Source organism: Heptranchias perlo, unplaced genomic scaffold (assembly GCF_035084215.1).
Source record: "Heptranchias perlo isolate sHepPer1 unplaced genomic scaffold, sHepPer1.hap1 HAP1_SCAFFOLD_209, whole genome shotgun sequence".
Taxonomy (NCBI): Eukaryota; Metazoa; Chordata; class Chondrichthyes; order Hexanchiformes; family Hexanchidae; genus Heptranchias; species Heptranchias perlo.
In genome coordinates this window covers 259928-279009 of record NW_027139223.1, presented here as the reverse complement: position 1 = coordinate 279009, position 19082 = coordinate 259928, and positions in this window count along the sequence as shown.

Below are 19082 nucleotides of genomic sequence, written 5' to 3'. Positions count from 1 at the left end.
TTAAACCCACACTGTGCTTCTAGGCTGTGTCCAACACTATGTGGACACACAGTGACAGCATGTCTAGTAACACATCCCTTTAATTTTGTTCCAGCCAATCAGCTTAAATCTACGTCCTCTAGTTCTTGAACCCTCTGCTCGGGGAAACAGGTACTTCCAGTCTACTTTATCTGGGCCCCTCATAATCTTGTAATTTTGTATCCATCGTACGGATATCTTCTAAATATTGTTTCTCCCAATTTTATTGTTAACTGACGGGAACCTAACCCTGAATTTTGGAAATCCAAATTACTGTGTCCCTCTTTACTTTAATTTCAGTCCTTTTGATTGATACCAGTGTTTCCTGACTGTTTCATTAATTAGTTGGTTTCTCTATGGACCGTGTGTCAGTGCCTTATTTAAAAGGATTTCTCACTCGCCTGGACCACATTAACCATTTTCCTGTTGTGCTGTTGTCAAGTAACTGAGCCTGTCTGAGACTCATTCTTCAATGTATCTTCTTCATGTATCTCCGCATACTAGCAGCATCTCATAGGAATGAGCTTAGTGTTCTTGGATATTAACTTTCTGCTGGCCAGTCTCTTCTTCCTCATGGTATTTCCGAACATTTTCCATGGCACACATCATATGTCCTGTAGGATTCAGTCCTGTAAAAGCAACTGGTTTGTTTAAAGAGTGGTTGCAATAGCTCACCAGGCCACAGGCCTTTGTAATCGTGTTCTTCATCCTGATCTCCGTTTCAGATGATGGCAACATACATTTGTATCTTTTATGTCCACTGTAGCCATTCTTAGGTTTTCAGGTTATCTTATCAAAAAGATCAGGGGTATCTAGAGTGCTTATCTCCCCCTGCATGGTCCCGATGTCAGGGTAGTGGCCAGGCTATTGAGTGTAGTTTTCTCATTATTCATTATAGGCAAGGACACAAATATCTCCACGAGAAAGCTATCAATTTACTATTCTCAACTACACTTTCCTGACTTCCACTAGATTGTATATTTATGCCAGATTGATTTTTTATCATGCCCAATTCAATGACTTTAGAGAAATTCCCATATCTCCCCACCTCGAGCATTCTGTCTCGGAAGACAACAAATAGGTTAAAACAAAACAAATCAAAATGTTTTCAAAAGAAGAGAATCAGGTTGATATCACCACGCTGTGACATTTGGTATCCGCTGATGTCTGCAGCTAAAGTCTTAAATCTTTAACACCACTGGATCGTTTCCTGCACCAAATTTCTCCAGCAAAGGTTGCACCGTAACTTTGTAACTACTCTTGGTAATCCTGCACCATCAACACCCACGTGGTCCCAAAAAAAAAACCAGGGTCACCTGTTTTAAAAGAAACACAGAAAATCCATTGCGGCTCTTCTTGAGAGCCCAAGTGATTAATTTGTCAAATCTTCATTTATTATTTATCAATCCAAAGGAATAATCCCTATACCCAAAACAAATTCAGAAAACAAAACAGGAGAGAGAAATTGCCTAGTTCCATTCTCGCTCTCTCTCTGAAGCACACAGCCTGTCTGAAAGAAACACTGTCTCTCCCACATACAGATGTACGCAGGGCTGCAGACTGGAATTTCTAACTCCAAGTCCTAATCTCTGTGTTTTCAAGATGTAACCACATTAAGCAGATATCATTAGCAGCCGCTTGCTAAGATACGTTATATTCCTCTTTTATTAATTTATTAATGGTTTGGGCATGTGTTTCTAGCACTGTAGCTATCCTTTGCAAATATATGGTCAGCATTTGATCCTCAGACAATTCCTTATCTGTATTTTCATTTATCTTTTAATATATCTTTAATGCGAGACCCTAAATCTCTGACCTTTTGATCTAATGTTGTCAAATCAATGGTGTTAACAACTGAGGCAAAGGCAGTTGCTATATCACTTATCACAGATCTTTACGTCTCCATATTTGCCTATCTCTTTTTACGATGTCCACCTCCATTCCATGTGGCTCTTTGTTTTAACACTTGAGTTAGGAGGTGTTGATCTAATTGTTGAGTTTTCTTAGCATTCTCAATGCGAGTTATATAATTTGTCAGGGAAGGTCTCCCCTCTTTGGTCAGATCTTGTATTCTACTATTAATTTCAAATAAAATTGAATAGCCCCAGAACTTGTCAAAACTTCCTTATCATACTGTGGCAAGGTAAAACTGATAGGTGTTTAGTACCCTGTGTCAGTACATAGCTCAAGTAATGGACTTCCAATTGTCTAACCTATGCTTCCTTTTCATATGATTTGTTTTACATTCCTTTCTAATCAATTTTTCACTGTAGCGTGAAAACTTATATCTCAGTCAATTGTAGCCTTTGGCATTTCCGAGTGATTGGGACAATTTTACTGATATAACCTATACCAATTGTTACCTCATGTTCACCTGTGTAATGGTTAATCTCAGACAGTTCTCAACTGACTGGGTCATTTCTATCTGTTTGAATTGCTCTTGGCATGACAGTCTGGCTTCTTGGGATGGAAGGGGTTAATATTAACTTGCTCTTGTGGTAGGAGTAACTTGATCCTTCTCCCTTTTAGATTAAGTTCCCACCTTCAAAATTTCACTTCACACAGGTTTGACTGATTTTTTTACTTCTCACATTTGTGGATTGCTTTATACTATATTTTTGCACACTATTTTTTCACATACTTTTAGTGGATGTGATTATAATCAACGCTGCGAGCTGTTCCAGCTTTCCGACTTTTCCTATCACAATGATCCTGATAGTTTTTTAATGTATCCCGTTAATTTTTAACCTCTTTTTAAACCACAGCCAATCACAAAATAAACATTCAAAATGCCAATTTTTTGAAGATCCCATGTCTGGAATTTAACATGCCCACACTTTATAAGAACCAGAATTTAATAGGTCACTTAACCTCAATAACTCCAATTTTAATTCGGCAGTATCAGAATTAAACACACGACAAGACAGATACATTACACAAAGGAAGAAAACACACAAGACACAGTAAGAAGGGGGCGTAGCCCACAACACCGACAAAAAAAACACTGATCAAGACAGGCTTTTTAAAGGGACAGTACACTTAAACAACAAAACCTTTCTTTTTCGGGCCTCTGTCTTTTAAACGTTCGTCGAGTCACTTAATTCTATCCATTTTTTTTTACAGTACTGTCTCCATAAAGCAATTAGTTCTTTGGCTGAGGTACCTCTGTTATTTTCCAAATTAATTCCTGAGCCTTTTTTCGGCATCTAAGTTTTATCAATAGTTCCTGTTTATAGCCAATCATCAGGAACTTAAACCCTGACTACCCTCAGTGATATTAACCACTGACCTACCGCTTACAAGTTATTCCCTCAGTGATATTAACCACTGACCTACCTGCTATTTCTGTGTATTCGCCAGACTGACCTGAATCTTGTAAGGACGCACACGAGTGTTAGCGATTGGACGATTCGTCGTCAGACTGACGGATTGGAGGAAAACCGACATAGTAAATTAAGACTACTTACATCGGGGCGCCATTTCCTTCCTCCGTGTCTGAGACAATCCGCCTCTTACTCCGCGAACTCTCGGTGAACGACCGTTAAGATCCCACCGCTGCCACCAAATGACGATCCGGATTCTTTCCCCTCAGTCTGGTTCAGTAATAACTGAAGTCGAATACATTTTAAAGTCCAACACATCTTTAATAGCAGGGTTCTTAGTCTGCAGCATTGATTTGGACTCCTGATAGAGCCCCTCTATGCTGGCAGAGCAAGAACAAGAAACATACAGAAATCCACACGTTTTTATACAAATCAATAGGGTTGGAACATACTTAACGAGGGTCAACACCAATCATAAGCCGGGCATAGGTTGCCATGCGAGGTTACATTATTTCCGGCCAATCATAAATCGTCCATGTGCTGATCATGCTGCTGTTAGACATCAAAGGGGATAACTTCCTCACTTTCCAACTTAGAATGTTCTTCCCTGTTCCTTCTGTTCCTTATCTCCCAACCTGGAATGTCTTTCAACTTTGGCTAAGCTCGTTCCCTATATTGATCTGCCATAAACATGGAGACATTCAGACCAGTCCTTGACTCACATCAAAGACCTATCATTGATAAGACAATGCAGGCCTGCTGACTAAGCAAACATATGGCCCAGCAGGAGGGCCAGGCCACTTGTATCAATCTCAGTTACTAACTAATTAACCCTTTCTAACCATTTTGCATTCTGCTTCTTTGCCACGTAGACATTTTAATATTTTACTAAAAACTGACCACGTAGGGATTCTCACAGCCACAGTGCACCGGTGGTGAAGGGAGTGAATGTTTAGGGTGGTGGATGGGGTGCCAATCAAGCGGGCTGCTTTGTCCTGGATGGTGTCGATCTTCTTGAGTGTTGTTGGAGCTGCACTCATTCAGGCAAGTGGAGAGTATTCCATCACACTCCTGACTTGTGCTTTGTAGATGGTGGAAAGGCTTTGGGGAGGTCAGGAGGTGAGTCACTCGCCGCAGAATACCCAGCCTCTGACCTGCTCTTGTAGCCACAGTATTTATATGGCTGGTCCAGATAAGTTTCTAGTCAATGGTGACCCCCAGGATATTGATGGTGGGGGATACTGCGATTGTAATGCCGTTGAATGTCAAGTGGAGGGTGGTTAGACTCTCTCTTGTTGGAGATGGTCATTGCCTGGCACTTGTCAGGCGCGAATGTTACTTGCCACTTATCAGCCCAAGCCTGGATGTTGTCCAGGTCTTGCTGCATGCGGGCTCGGACTGCTTCATTATTTGAGGGCTTGCGAATGGAACTGAACACTGTGCAATCAACAGCGAACATGCCCATTTCTGACCTTATGATGGAGGGAAGGTCATTGATGAAGCAGCTGAAGATGGTTGGGCCTAGGACACTTCCCTGAGGAACTCCTGCAGCAATACCCTGGGGCTGAGAAGATTGGCCTCCAACAACCACTTCCATCTTCTTTTGTGCTACGTATGACTCCAGCCACTGGAGAGTTTTCCCCCTGATTCCCATTGACTTCAATTTTACTCGGGCTCCTTGGTGCCACACTCGGTCAAATGCTGCCTTGATGTCAAGGGCCGTCACTCTCATCTCACCTCTGGAATTCAGCTCTTTTGTCCATATCTGATCCTCTGGGATTTGGTCCGAGTCTCGTCAACTCTGAAAAATATCCACAAGACTCTCAATCGTTTGTGTCGATTCCTTCAGACCCCTGGGATGAAACGTATCAGATCCAGGAGCCTCATCTCCCTTGAGCTTCAACAACCTCCCCAACATGTCCTCTCCACATTTCCCCATCTACATTCACCTTTAAACTGGACCCCAATTCTGACCTTTCTCCCCCCATTTCTTTTGTAAACATTGTTAAAAAACGAACGGTTAGAAGCTTCAGCAATTTCTCTATTTCCGGACGTGACCTCCCCATCGTCACAGTTTGTGACTGTGTGTAAATTTCAGGCTCCCGGTCAATGACTGACTTTATTGTGATTGGATTGTTTTGTGTCTGTAACCGTGCGGAGTCTGCTGTGTGACGGAGTCACGCCAGATGGGAGAAGAATGTGGTATTTCTGTTTGTCTGGGATTGGTTTGATGGCCGTCCATAGGAATTACTGGAGGGGAAAAGACCGAGGTCGATCTCGTTCACCTTCTACCATCCTGGTAATCACATGATCCAATGGTAATGGAGTTATTGACCAATCACAGCAATCAATCTCTATCAATGCGTCTCCAACAGACCCAGACATGAGGTGAGGAAAACCCCCAGTGGGGGAGAGCTTTGGGAACCACAGGTCCAAAGTCCCCTGTTCCTCCCGAGCCTGTTACACTCAGCACACGTCATGTCTCAAATTACTCAGATACTGGATCACAAAATATTATTTCTGAATGAAATCGATGTAATTTGTATTTGAGTGAATCAATACTAACTGTTCCCACCGTCTCCCTGGGGAACCTGTTCCATAGATTGACCACTCACTCACTGAAATATTGTTCCCACAGATGAGTTTTGAATTGACCCCCTTCGAGCGCAGGCCGTGTCCTCGGGTTCTACTGTTCTGGACAAGGTGAAACAGCTGGTCATGGTCGACATTATCCAGTCCCTTTAGAATCCGAAACACAGCAATCAGATCACCTCTCAAGCTTCTCTTTCCCAGTGAGAATATTCCCAATTGACATAATCGCTCCTCATAATCCAATCCCTCCATCCCCTCAATCATTCTGAATCCTTTCAATAGCTGCAATATCCTTTTTGTACTGTGGTGACCAGAACTGCCACGGTGTTCTAACATCTGTACACAGTGTTCTAGCATCTGTACACGGTGTTCTAACATCTGTACATGGTTATTCGAAGATCTGTACACGGTATTCTGTGAACTGTACATTGTATTCTATGAGCTGTACACTGTATTCTATGAGCTGTACACTTTATTCTACGTGCGGTCGCACCAATGATTTATAAAGTGATGGGATTACTTCACTATTTTGCTCCCTTTAAATTCACTCACTGTCCATGAGTTTGAAGGAGGATGTGATTAACCAGGAATCCTTGTCTCAGCGAATTCTCTACCTGTGTTGTGAGGTTTGCTCGAACTGTCGACTTAAAGGGAGGAACATCACTACTTCTGGAGAAACACAGTCTGTGTGACTCACTCGGCTAAAAGTCTGACAGCCAATTATTTCTAAATCCGAGCACCAATTATGAAAATCCCAGCGAGTCTCGACAGCTGGAGAATGTTAACGGGAAGTGTCGGCTTCTCTTCTTTGAGCCGAGTCAAGTGATTCGGTTCCGTGTTCTCCAGAAATTTCTCCCAGAAAAGGGGTCCGGTGATGTGGTGATTATGTTACAAACATGGAAATGACGGGCAGGAAAGGACCAGCTGGTCCATCAAGCCTGTTATTGGCCGAATAATCCAGAGATCGTGAGTTCAAATCCCACCATGGGCAGTTTGAGAATTTCAATTCATAGAATCGTAGAATCTTACAGCACAGAAGGAGGCCATTCGGCCCATCGTGCCTGTACCGGCTCTTTGAAAGACCTATCCAATCAGTCCCACTCCCCTGCTCTTTCCCCATAGTCCTGTAAATTTTTCCGTTTCAAGTATTTATCCAATTCCCTTTTGAAAGTTATTATTGAATCTGCTTCCACCGCCCTTTCAGGCAGCGCATTCCAGATCAGAACAACTCACTGCATAAAAAAACTTCTCCTCATCTCCCCTCTGGTTCTTTTGCGAATTACCTTAAATCTGTGTCCTCTGGTTACCGACCCTCCTGCCACTGGAAACAGTTTCTCCTTATTTACTCGATCAAAACCCTTCATGATTTTGAACACCTCGATTAAATCTCCCCTTAACCTTCTCTGCTCTGAGGAGAACAATCCCAGCTTCTCCAGTCTCTCCACATTAACGGAAGTCCCTCATCCCTGGGACCATTCGGGTAAATCTCCTCTGCACCCTCTCCAAGGCCTTGACATCCTTCCTAAAGTGCGGTGCCCAGAATTGGACACAATACTCCAGCTGAGGCCTGACCAGTGATTGATAGAAGTTTACCATAACTTCCTTGCTTTTGTCCTCACTGCCTCTGTTTATAAAGCCCAGAATCCCGTATATTTTTATTCAGTTTAAATAAATCTGGAAATAAAAATCTGGTCTCAGTAAAAGTGACCATGAAACTGTCAGATTGTCGTAAAAACCCAACCGGTTCACTAATGTCCTTTAGGGAAGGAAACCAGCCGTCCTTACCCGGTCTGGGCCTATATGTGACTCCAGTCCCACACCAACGTGGTTGACCCTTAACCTCCCTCTGAAGTGGCCGAGCAAGACACTCAGTTTGTATCAAACCCGCTCCCAGTGGTTCAAGAAGAAGGCCCAGCACCACCTTCTCAGGGCGACTAGGGATGGGCAATAAATGCCGGCCTTGCCAGCGACGCCCACATCCCCAGAATGAATTTAATAAACGAACGATGTTTTAAGTCCACATCTTCCCAGGGAGCTCGATGGGATTCTAAGCGTCGAAATTTAATTACAGAGAATCTGAGCCGGTGGAAATGAATGTTTGTTCAAGTTAATGAAACCCAGAACTCTGCACCTGGTGTTTGTGTTTGAACATTTCAGTAATGAGCCGAGCACAGGGAGGTTTCAAGAGAACGGAAACCTGACTGGAGAAAGAATGAGAATCTCCAGCAAATATTAAACAAGCAGGAGGCCATTCAGCCCCTCAAATTACATAGGAACAGGACCAGGCCATTCAGCCCCTCGAGCTTGTTACAGAGGAACAGGAGGAGGCCATTCAGCCCCTTGAGCCTGTTCTGCCATTCAATTAGATCACGTCTGATCTATATCCAACCCCATTTACCCGCCTTTGCTCCGTATCCCTCGATACCCTCACCCAACAAAAATCTATCGATCTCAGTCTTGAAAGCTCCAATTGACCCCCAGCATCCACAGCCTTTTGGGGGAGAGAGTTCCAGATTTCCACTCCCCTTTGTGTGAAGAAATGCTTCCTGACATCACCCCTGAACGGCCGAGCTCTAATTTTAAGATTATTCCCCCTTGTTCTGGACTCTCCCACCAGAGGAAATAGTTTCTCTCTATCGACCCTATCAGACCCTTTTTTATCATTTTAATCACCTCGATTAGATCATCCCTCAACCTTCCAAACTCGAGGGAAACAAAACAAGTTTTGCAACCTGTCCTCATAATTTAACCCTTTTAGCCCCGGTATCATTAACAGCAATGTGATAATGAGCAGATAATCTGTTTCAGTGATGTTGGTTGAGGGATTAATATTGACCTCGACACCGGGGTGAACTCCCCATCTCTACTTCGAATAGTGGCTGTGGGATCTTTTACACCCAATTGAGAGGGCAGACGGGGCCTCGGTTTAATGTCTCATCTGAAGGACGGCACCTCCGACAGTGCAGCACTCCCTCAGTACTGACCCTCCAACAGTGCAGCACTCCCTCAGTACAGACCCTCCTCCGACAGTGCAGCACTCCCTCAGTACTGACCCTCCGACAGTGCAGCACTCCCTCAGTACTGACCCTCCGACAGTGCAGCACTCCCTCAGTACTGCCCCTCCGACAGTGCAGCACTCCCTCAGTACTGACCCTCCGACAGTGCAGCACTCCCTCAGTACTGACCCTCCGACAGTGCAGCACTCCCTCAGTACTGACCCTCCGACAGTGCAGCACTCCCTCAGTACTGCACTGCGAGTGTCGGCCTGGATTATGTGCTCGAGTCTCTGGAGTGGGCCTTGTACCCATGACCTTGCCTGTCTGTCTCTATCTGTGTTTATAATTAAATATGAATGTGGGCAATACAGAGAACGGGAAACAGAGAATAACAGGAGACGGCCCCGAGACTCCTCATCATTCAAACTGGTCGATAGAAAAATCCATCCCCTGATGACAGGGTCACAAGGTCAGTCAGTCATTACCTCAACATCTGGAAACAGCCTCTGAAAACACCGTCCGGTTAGAATCAGGTCTGTGTGCAGCTGCTGACGGACTCACTCCATAAATATCTTGTAATGTTTTCATGTACACAGAGTGTTTTTATAATTCATTCTGGGGATGTGGGCGTTGCTGGCAAGGCCGGCATTTATTGCCCATCCCTAGTTGCCCCTTGAGAAGGTGGTGATGGGCCTTCTTCTTGAACCGCTGCAGTCCGTGTGGTGAAGGTTCTCCCACAGTGCTGTTCGGTCGGGAGTTCCAGGATTTGGACCCAGTGACGATGAAGGAACGGCCGATATATGTCCAAGTCGGGATGGTGTGTGACTCGGAGGGGAACTTGGAGGTGACGGTGTTCCCATGCACCTGCTGCCCTTGTCCTTCCAGGTGGTGGAGGTGGTGGGTTTGGGAGGTGCAGTCGAAGAAGCCTTGGCGAGTTACTGCAGTGCATCCTGTGGATGGGACACACTGCAGGCACGGTGCGCCAGTGGGGGAGGGAGGGGGTGTTTAAGGTGGGGGAGGGAGCGGGTGTTTAATGTGGGGGAGGGAGAGAGTGTTTAAGGTGGGGGAGGGAGTGGGTGTTCAAGGTGGGGGAGGGAGTGGGTGTTTAAGGCGGGGGAGGGAGCCGGTGTTTAAGGCGGGGGAGGGAGCGGGTGTTTAAGGCGGGGGAGGGAGCGGGTGTTTAAGGCGGGGGTTGGAGCGGGTGTTTAAGGTGGGGGAGGGAGTGGGTGTTTAAGGTGGGGGAGGGAGTGGGTGTTTAAGGCGGGGGATGGGCTGCCGATTGAACGGACTGCTTTATCCTGGTTGGTGTTCAGGTTCTTGATTGTTGCAGCTTCACATCCACTTCCTGACGTGTACAGATGCATCGAGCCACATAAGGAGATATTAGGACAGGTGAAGAGGTAGGTTTTATGGAGCATCTTAAAGGAGGGGAGAGAGGTGGAGAGGTTTAGGGAGGGAATTGCATAGTTTAGGGCCCAGGCATCTGAAGGCACGGCCGCCAATGGTGGGGTGATGAATATCGGGGATGAATAAGAGGCCAGAATTGGAGGAATGTGGTGGACCAGTGATCCCGAGGCCTGGACCGGTGATCCCGAGGCCTGGACCGGTGATCCCGAGGCCTGGACCGGTGATCCCGAGGCCTGGACCGGTGATCCCGAGGGTCACTGGAGGAGGGGAGAGAGAGGGTACCCATTGGAGGAGGGGAGAGAGAGGGAGGGTACCCATTGGAGGAGGGGAGAGAGAGGGAGGGTACCCATTGGAGGAGGGGAGAGAGAGGGAGGGTACCCATTGGAGGAGGGGAGAGAGAGGGAGGGTACCCATTGGAGGAGGGGAGAGAGAGGGAGGGTACCCATTGGAGGAGGGGAGAGAGAGAGGGTACCCATTGGAGGACGGGAGAGAGAGGGAGGGTACCCATTGGAGGATGGGAGAGAGAGGGAGGGTACCCATTGAGGGGGAGGGGAGAGAGAGAGAGGGTACCCATTGGAGGAGGGGAAAGAGAGGGTACCCATTGGAGGACGGGAGAGAGAGGGAAGGTACCCATTGGTGGAGGGGAGAGAGAGAGAGGGTACCCATTGGAGGAGGGGAAAGAGAGGGTACCCATTGGAGGACGGGAGAGAGAGGGAAGGTACCCATTGGTGGAGGGGAGAGAGAGGGAGGGTACCCATTGGTGGAGGGGAGAGAGAGAGAGGGTACCCATTGGAGGAGGGGAGAGAGGGAAGGTACCCATTGGAGGAGGGGGAGAGAGGGAGGGTACCCATTGGAGGAGGGGAGAGAGGGAGGGTACCCATTGGAGGAGGGGGAGAGAGGGTACCCATTGGAGGAGGGGAAAGAGAGGGTACCCATTGGAGGACGGGAGAGAGAGGGAAGGTACCCATTGGTGGAGGGGGGAGAGAGGGAGGGTACCCATTGGTGGAGGGGAGAGAGAGAGAGGGTACCCATTGGAGGAGGGGAGAGAGAGGGAGGGTACCCATTGGAGGAGGGGAGAGAGAGAGGGTACCCATTGGAGGAGGGGGAGAGAGGGAAGGTATCCATTGGAGGAGGGGGAGAGAGGGAGGGTACCCATTGGAGGAGGGGAGAGAGGGAGGGTACCCATTGGAGGAGGGGGAGAGAGGGAGGGTACCCATTGGAGGGGAGGGGACAGAGAGTATTCCTGATATTGGGATCTGAAGGAACGATTAATCGCTGATCGTTTGACAGAAGCATGAGATTGAGATCAGGCAAAGAAGATAAAAAAAAACCCTCTAAATGATCCTTTAATTCACTTTCTGAACTGTATTTATCAGAAACAATCGATCCCCTAAAATAGTCAAATTGATGAAAAAGTGAGACATCCCCATAATTAATAGCAGGATTTCCATTTGCTGTTGGGGGTTTTGTAAATGAGTCGGTGTAAAAGTCTCCAGGTTTGGAGTCTGATTTATTGTCTCTTTAACCCTCAGACAGTATAAAAGGATGGGGGTGAATTTCTGACCCGTTTTATCCTCTCGCTGCCTCTGTCCTGTCGAGATTACTGGAGAATATTTCAGCTCCTCTCTGGGACACTAAACGCTGCTCATTTTATTCTCTGTCCGATCATTAACCTCCAAACTGAGCAACTCTGCTCTAAAATTAACTGTAACAAAGGAGCTGATTACTTGGCGATGGGGAGTGACCGCAATCTGTGGGATTGTACTTTATGGAGCCACTAACTCCTGTACTTAATAATACCCTAATTAACATAATTAACCAGGGGACTGAACCGTGCAGATAGCGAGAGGTTTAGTTAGTGAGAATGACAGGCTGTTACTCACACAACACATTGTAAATCCAAGATAGAAACACTTAAAGCCCTGAAATAAATGTCAAGTGGTGAGTGGATTTGGAGAAGTAACAATGATTCATAAGATGCTCCGTTTACACTCCAGTGTGGCAGGAACAGTTCCTGGAATATATGATCCGTGTATTGAAATATCTTCCCTTCCCACGTTGATGCAGCTGCACAGAGCAGGAGCCTGTTGTTTCTCTCCCTCCCTGGGCTGTGTGGTGATCTTTAATTACTGTTTCAACAACAACTACTTGCATTTATATAGCGCCTTTAACGTAGTAAAACGTCCCAAGGTGCTTCACAGGAGCGTAATCGGACAAAACTTAACACCGAGTCACACAAGGAGATATTAGCACAGGTGACCAAAAGCTTGGTCAAAGAAGCAGGTTTTAAGGAGCGTCTTAAAGGAGGAGAGAGAGGTGGAGAGGCGGAGCAGTTTAGGGAGGGAATTCCAGAGCTTTGGGCTCAGGCAGCTGAAGGCACGGCCGCCAATGGTGGGGTGATGAAAATCGGGGATGCACAAGAGGCCAGAATTGGAGGAGTGCAGAGATCTCGGAGGGTTGTAGGACTGGAGGAGGTTACAGAGATAGGGAGGGGCGAGGCCATGGAGGGATTTGAACACGAGGATAAGAATTTTAAAATCGAGGCATTGCTGGACTGGGAGCCAATGTGGGTCAGTGAGCACAGGGGTGATGGGTGAACGGGCGAGTTAGGATACGGGAGGCAGAGTTTTGGATGAGCTGAAGTTTACGGAGGGTGGACGGTGGGAGGCCGGGCAGGAGAGTATTGGAATAGTCGAGCCTGGAGGTGAGAAAGGCATGGATGGTGCAGTGGAACAGTAAACAAGAAACCTGGTCCAGAAATGTGAGAATCAGAGAGAGCTCGAGCGAGTGGTGGAGAGAGACAGTCGCTCAGTCTCTCTCTTCACTCCCGCTGTGGTTTCACACTGAACTCCCACCACTGATTGCCCCTCGAGTTTCCTCACCGTTTACACACTGTCATTCCATAGAATGGTGAGTTGTAGCACTGGGACAAGGGGCTGTTAATTATGTACCGAGGACACGGCAATTCAGGAGCACTTAACATCTGGACAGTGTGATTATTCATTCATACTTTTGACAGCTTTAGGATTCTGTTACTAATGGACACTCGTTTCATTCTAAATACAGACATTAAAATAATCGATTCCAATATCCAGCTTTAGTCAGTGCCTTTGGAAAGATGCTGTGAGAATTGTAGATTCATTAATAAGAACATAAGAAATAGGAGCAGGAGTAGGCCATTCGGCCCCTTGAGCCTGCCCCACCATTCAACAAGATCATGGCTGATCTTCGATCTCAATGCCATTTTCCTACACCATCCCCACATCCCTTGATGCCTTTAATATCTAGAAATCTATCGTAAACAATTTTACAACACCAAGTTATAGTCCAGCAATTTTATTTTAAATTCACAAGCTTTCGGAGATTTTCTCCTTCCTCAGGCAAATGTTTCATTTGCCTGAGGAAGGAGAAAATCTCCGAAAGCTTGTGAATTTAAAATAAAATTGCTGGACTATAACTTGGTGTTGTAAAATTGTTTACAATTGTCAACCCCAGTCCATCACCGGCATCTCCACATCATGACTAGAAATCTATCGATCTCTGTTTTGAATGTACTCAATGACTGAGCCTCCACAGCCCTCTGGGGTAGAGAATTCTAAACATTCACCACCCTCTGAGTGAAGAAATTTCTCCTCATCTCAGTCCTAAATGGCCGACCCCTTATTCTGACACTGTGACTCCTGGTTCTAGACTCTCCAGCCGGGGGAAACATCCTCCCTGCATCTACCCTGTCGAGCCCTGTAAGAACTTTGCAACTTTCAATGAGATCACCTCTCATTCTTCCAAACTCTCGAGAATACAGGCCTCGTCTACTCAATCTCTCCTCATACGACAATCTCGCCATCCCAGGAATCAGTCTGGTGAACCTATGGCAAGTATATCCTTTCTTAGGTAAGGAGACCAAAATTGTACACAATACTCCAGGTGCGGTCTCACCAAGGCCTATATAATTGCAGTAAGACATCTTTACTCCTGTACTCAAATCCTCTTGTAATAAAGGCCAACATACCATTTGCCTTCCGAATTGCTTGCTGCACCTGCATGTTAGCTTTCAGTGACTCATGTACAAGGACACCCAGGTCCCTTTGAACATCAACATTTCCCAATCTCTTACCATTTAAAAAATACTCTGCATTTCTGTTTTTCCTACCAAACTGGATAACTTCACATTTTTCCACATTATATTCCATCTGCCATGTTCTTGCCCACTCACTTAGCCTGTCGATACCCCCTTGAAGCCTCTTTGCATCCTCCTCACAACTCACATTCCCACCTAGTTTTGTGTCATCAGCAAACTTGGAAATATTACATTTGGTCCCCGCGTCCAAATCATTGATAGAGATTGTGAATAGCTGGGGCCCAAGCACCGATCCCTGTGGTACCCCACTAGTCACAGTCTGCCAACCTGAAAAAGACCCGTTTATTCCTACTCTCTGTTAACCAATTCTCAATCCATGCCAGTAAATTACCCCCAATTCCATGTGCTTTAACTTTGTTCACCAACCTCCTGTGTGGGACCTTATCGAAAGCCTTCTGAAAATCCAAATACACCACATCCACTGGTTCCCCTTTATCTATTCTACTAGTTACATCCTCAAAGAACTCCAATAGGTTTGTCAAACATGATTTCCCTTTCGGCCTTTCATAAATCCACGTTGACTCTGCCAAATCCTATTATTATTTTCTCAGTGTCCTGTTATCACATCCGTTATAATAGATTCTAGCATTTTCCCTACTACTGTTGTCAGGCTAACAGGTCTGTAATTCCCTGTTTTCTCTCTTCCTCCTTTCTTAAATAGTGGGGTTACATTTGCCACCCTCCAATCTGCAGGAACCATTCCAGAATCTATCGAATTTTGGAAGATGACAACCAATGCATCCACTATCTCTGTCGCTACCTCTTTCAAAACCCTGGGATGGAGATCATCAGGTCCTTGGGATTTATTGACTTTCAGTCCCATTAATTTCTCTAATACTATTTTTTTACTAATACTAATTTCTTTCAGTTCCTCATTCTCACCAGACCCTTGGATCTCTAGTATTTCTGGGAGGTTTTTTATGTCTTCTTCCATGAAGAGACACAAAGTATTTGTTTAATTTCTCTGCCATTTCCTTATCCCCCATTATAAATTCTCCCCTCTCTGTGTATAAGGGACCCACATTTGCCTTCGCCAGTCTTTTCCTTTCCACATACCTATAGAAGCTTTTACAGTCCGTTTGTATGTTTCTCGCTAGTTTACTCTCATATTCTATTTTCCCTCTTTATCAATTTCTTGGTCCTCCTTTGCTGAATTCTAAAATGCTCCCAATCCTCAGGCTTACTGCTTTTTCTGGTGTCTTTCTCTGCCTCTTTATTTGATTTAACACTATCTTTAATTTCTCTTGTTAATCTCTATTATCCAGCTTTAGTCAGTGCCTTTAGAAAGATGCTGTGAGAATTGTAGATTCATTAATCTCGATTCTCTCTGTATACGGCCCCCTCTCCATCTTTCTCACACATTAGTTTTATTGATTGCTGCAACAGCCACTTTCTGAAGATTGCGGTCTAACAGGCGAGCTGTGTGATCATTTGGAAAAGGATGTTGGTCTGATTCTGTGTTGCCGATGTTATCAGTGTGTCCCATCCACAGGATGCACTGCAGCAACTCGCCAAGGCTTCTTCGACAGCACCTCCCAAACCCACCACCTCCACCACCGAGAAGGACAAGGGCAGCAGGTGCATGGGAACACCGTCACCTCCAAGTTCCCCTCCGAGTCACACACCATCCCGACTTACAATCAGAGAATCGTAGAACCTTACAGCACAGAAGGAGGCCATTCGGCCCATCATGCCTGTGCCAGCTCTTTGAAAGAGCTATCCAATTAATCCCACTCCCCCGCTCTTTCCCCATAGTTCTGCAGATTTTTCCTTTTCAAGTATTTATCCAATTCCCTTTTGAAAGTTATTATTGAATCTGCTTCCACCGCCCTTTCAGGCAGCGCATTCCAGATCACAACAACTCGCTGCGAAAAAAATTCTCCACATCTCCCCTCTGGTTTTTTGGCCAATTACCTTAAATCTGTGTCCTCTGGTTACCGACCCTCCTGCCACTGGAAACAGTTTCTCCTTATTTACTCAATCAAAACCCTTCATAATTTTGAACACCTCTATTAAATCTCCCGTCCACCTTCTCTACTCTGAGGAGAACAACCCCAGCTTCTCCAGTCTCTCCACATAACTGAAGTCCCTCATCCCTGGTCCCATTCTGGTAAATCTCCTCTGCACCCTCTCTGAGGCCTCGTCTGTCCTTCACCCGACTGTCGGAATCATCAGAGAATCTGGGAACATTGTGATGGGAGAATACGACCCACATAAAAGCTGATGTGTGACCTCTGATTGTCTGCGGGCCGTCGACTCATTCCCGAAACGCACCTTGTGTGAAATATGTGGAGCTGCCGCTGTCTCTGTCGCTGCTTCACTGCGGAAGGACCCTGACCTGAAGTGAGCCCGAGGGAGCCCTGCCATCTCCGACTGCTTCCTCGCAAACCAGCCGCAGATAAAGCATCATTAGGACCACAGGCTGGTCTGACACCCAGAGCCCAGGATTATGGCCTGATCGGAAATAAGGGATTGTTTTAACAACGGACTGTAAAAAGACAACTGCCCCTCGATCATTCCGCCCGGAAAACTCTCCTCCTTTCTCTCTCGCTCTCCTTTTGGGCAATAAATGCCGGCCTCGCCAGCGACGCCCACATCCCGAGAATTAATAAACACAAATGATTCTTTCAGAACAACATTCCTGAGAAATTGGCCGATGATAAATTCTGTGATCCAGATATTCCGAATTCTGATACAACAAACTGCACAGTGACAGGGAATCAACCCCAGTGGACAGGGAATCACCCCCAGTGGACAGGGAATCACCCCCAGTGGACAGGGAATCACCCCCAGTGACGGGGAATCACCCCCAGTGACGGGGAATCACCCCCAGTGGACAGGGAATCACCCCCAGTGGACAGGGAATCACCCCCAGTGACGGGGAATCACCCCCAGTGACGGGGAATCACCCCCAGTGACGGGGAATCACCCCCAGTGACGGGGAATCACCGCCAGTGACGGGGAATCACCCCCAGTGACGGGGAATCACCCCCAGTGACGGGGAATCACCGCCAGTGACGGGGAATCACTCCCAGTGACGGGGAATCACTCCCAGTGGACAGGGAATCACCCCCAGTGACGGGGAATCACCGCCAGTGACGGGGAATCACCCCCAGTGACGGGGAATCACCCCCAGTGACGGGGAATCACCCCCAGTGACGGGGAATCACCGCCAGTGACGGGGAATCACTCCCAGTGACGGGGAATCACCCCCAGTGGACAGGGAATCACCCCCAGTGGACAGGGAATCACCCCCAGTGACGGGGAATCACTCCCAGTGAGGATAAGGTGGGATCTTACAGTTGTGTTTCCAATTCCTGTGTAGTTTTACAATTCAGGTCTCTAAATATTTTAGAGGTGTGAAGCTATTTTTAGTTAGACAGAGCGAGAATCATTCCTCAACACTACAGCGATATAATTAACCAGCTGTCTAACCGTCCAGCACAGAGTGCAGTGAGATGGAGCGCGTACAGTTTAATCAAAACTTATCCCTGAGAAAATTAGAGTGGATCGATATTCCTGGATTTCAAGACAGTGTCGAGGGAGCTTTACTCTGTATCTAACCCGTGCTGTACCTGCCCTGGGAGTGTTTGATGGGACAGTGTCGAGGGAGCTTTACTCTGTATCTAACCTGTCCTGTACCTGCCCTGGGAGTGTTTGATGGGACAGTGTCGAGGGAGCTTTACTCTGTATCGAACCTGTCCTGTACCTGCCCTGGGAGTGTTTGATGGGACAGTGTAGAGGGAGCTTTACTCTGTATCTAACCCGTGCTGTACCTGCCCTGGGAGTGTTTGATGGGACAGTGTAGAGGGAGCTGAACTCTGGATCTAACCCATGCTGTACCTGCCCTGGGAGTGTTTGATGGGACAGTGTGGAGGGAGCTTTACTCTGTATCGAACCCGTGCTGTACCTGCCCTGAGAGTGTTTGATGGGACAGTGTAGAGGGAGCTTTACTCTGTATCTAACCCGTGCTGTACCTGCCCAGGGAGTGTTTGATGTGGGACAGTGTGGAGGGAGCTTTACTCTGTATCTAACCCGTGCTGTACCTGCCCTGGGAGTGTTTGATGGGACAGTGTAGAGGGAGCTTTACTCTGTATCTAATCCTGTACCTGCCCTGGGAGTGTTTGATGGGACAGTGCAGAGGGAGCTTTATTCTGTATCTAATCCTGTACCTGCCCTGGGTGTGTTTGATGGGACAGTGCAGAGGGAGCTTTACTCTGTATCTAACCTGTGCTGTACCTGCCCTGGGAGTGTTTGATGGGACCGTGTAGAGAGAGCTTTACTCTGTATCTAACCCGTGCTGTACCTGCCCTGGGAGTGTTTGATGGGACAGTGTAGAGGGAGCTTTACTCTGTATCTAACCTGTGCTGTACCTGCCCTGGGAGTGTTTGATGGGACCGTGTAGAGAGAGCTTTACTCTGTATCTAACCCGTGCTGTACCTGCACTGGGAGTGTTTGATGGGACAGTGTAGAGGGAGCTTTACTCTGTATCTAACCTGTGCTGTACCTGCCCTGGGAGTGTTTGATGGGACAGTGTAGAGAGAGCTTTACTCTGTATCTAACCCTGTACCTGCCCTGGGAGTGTTTGATGGGACAGTGTAGAGGGAG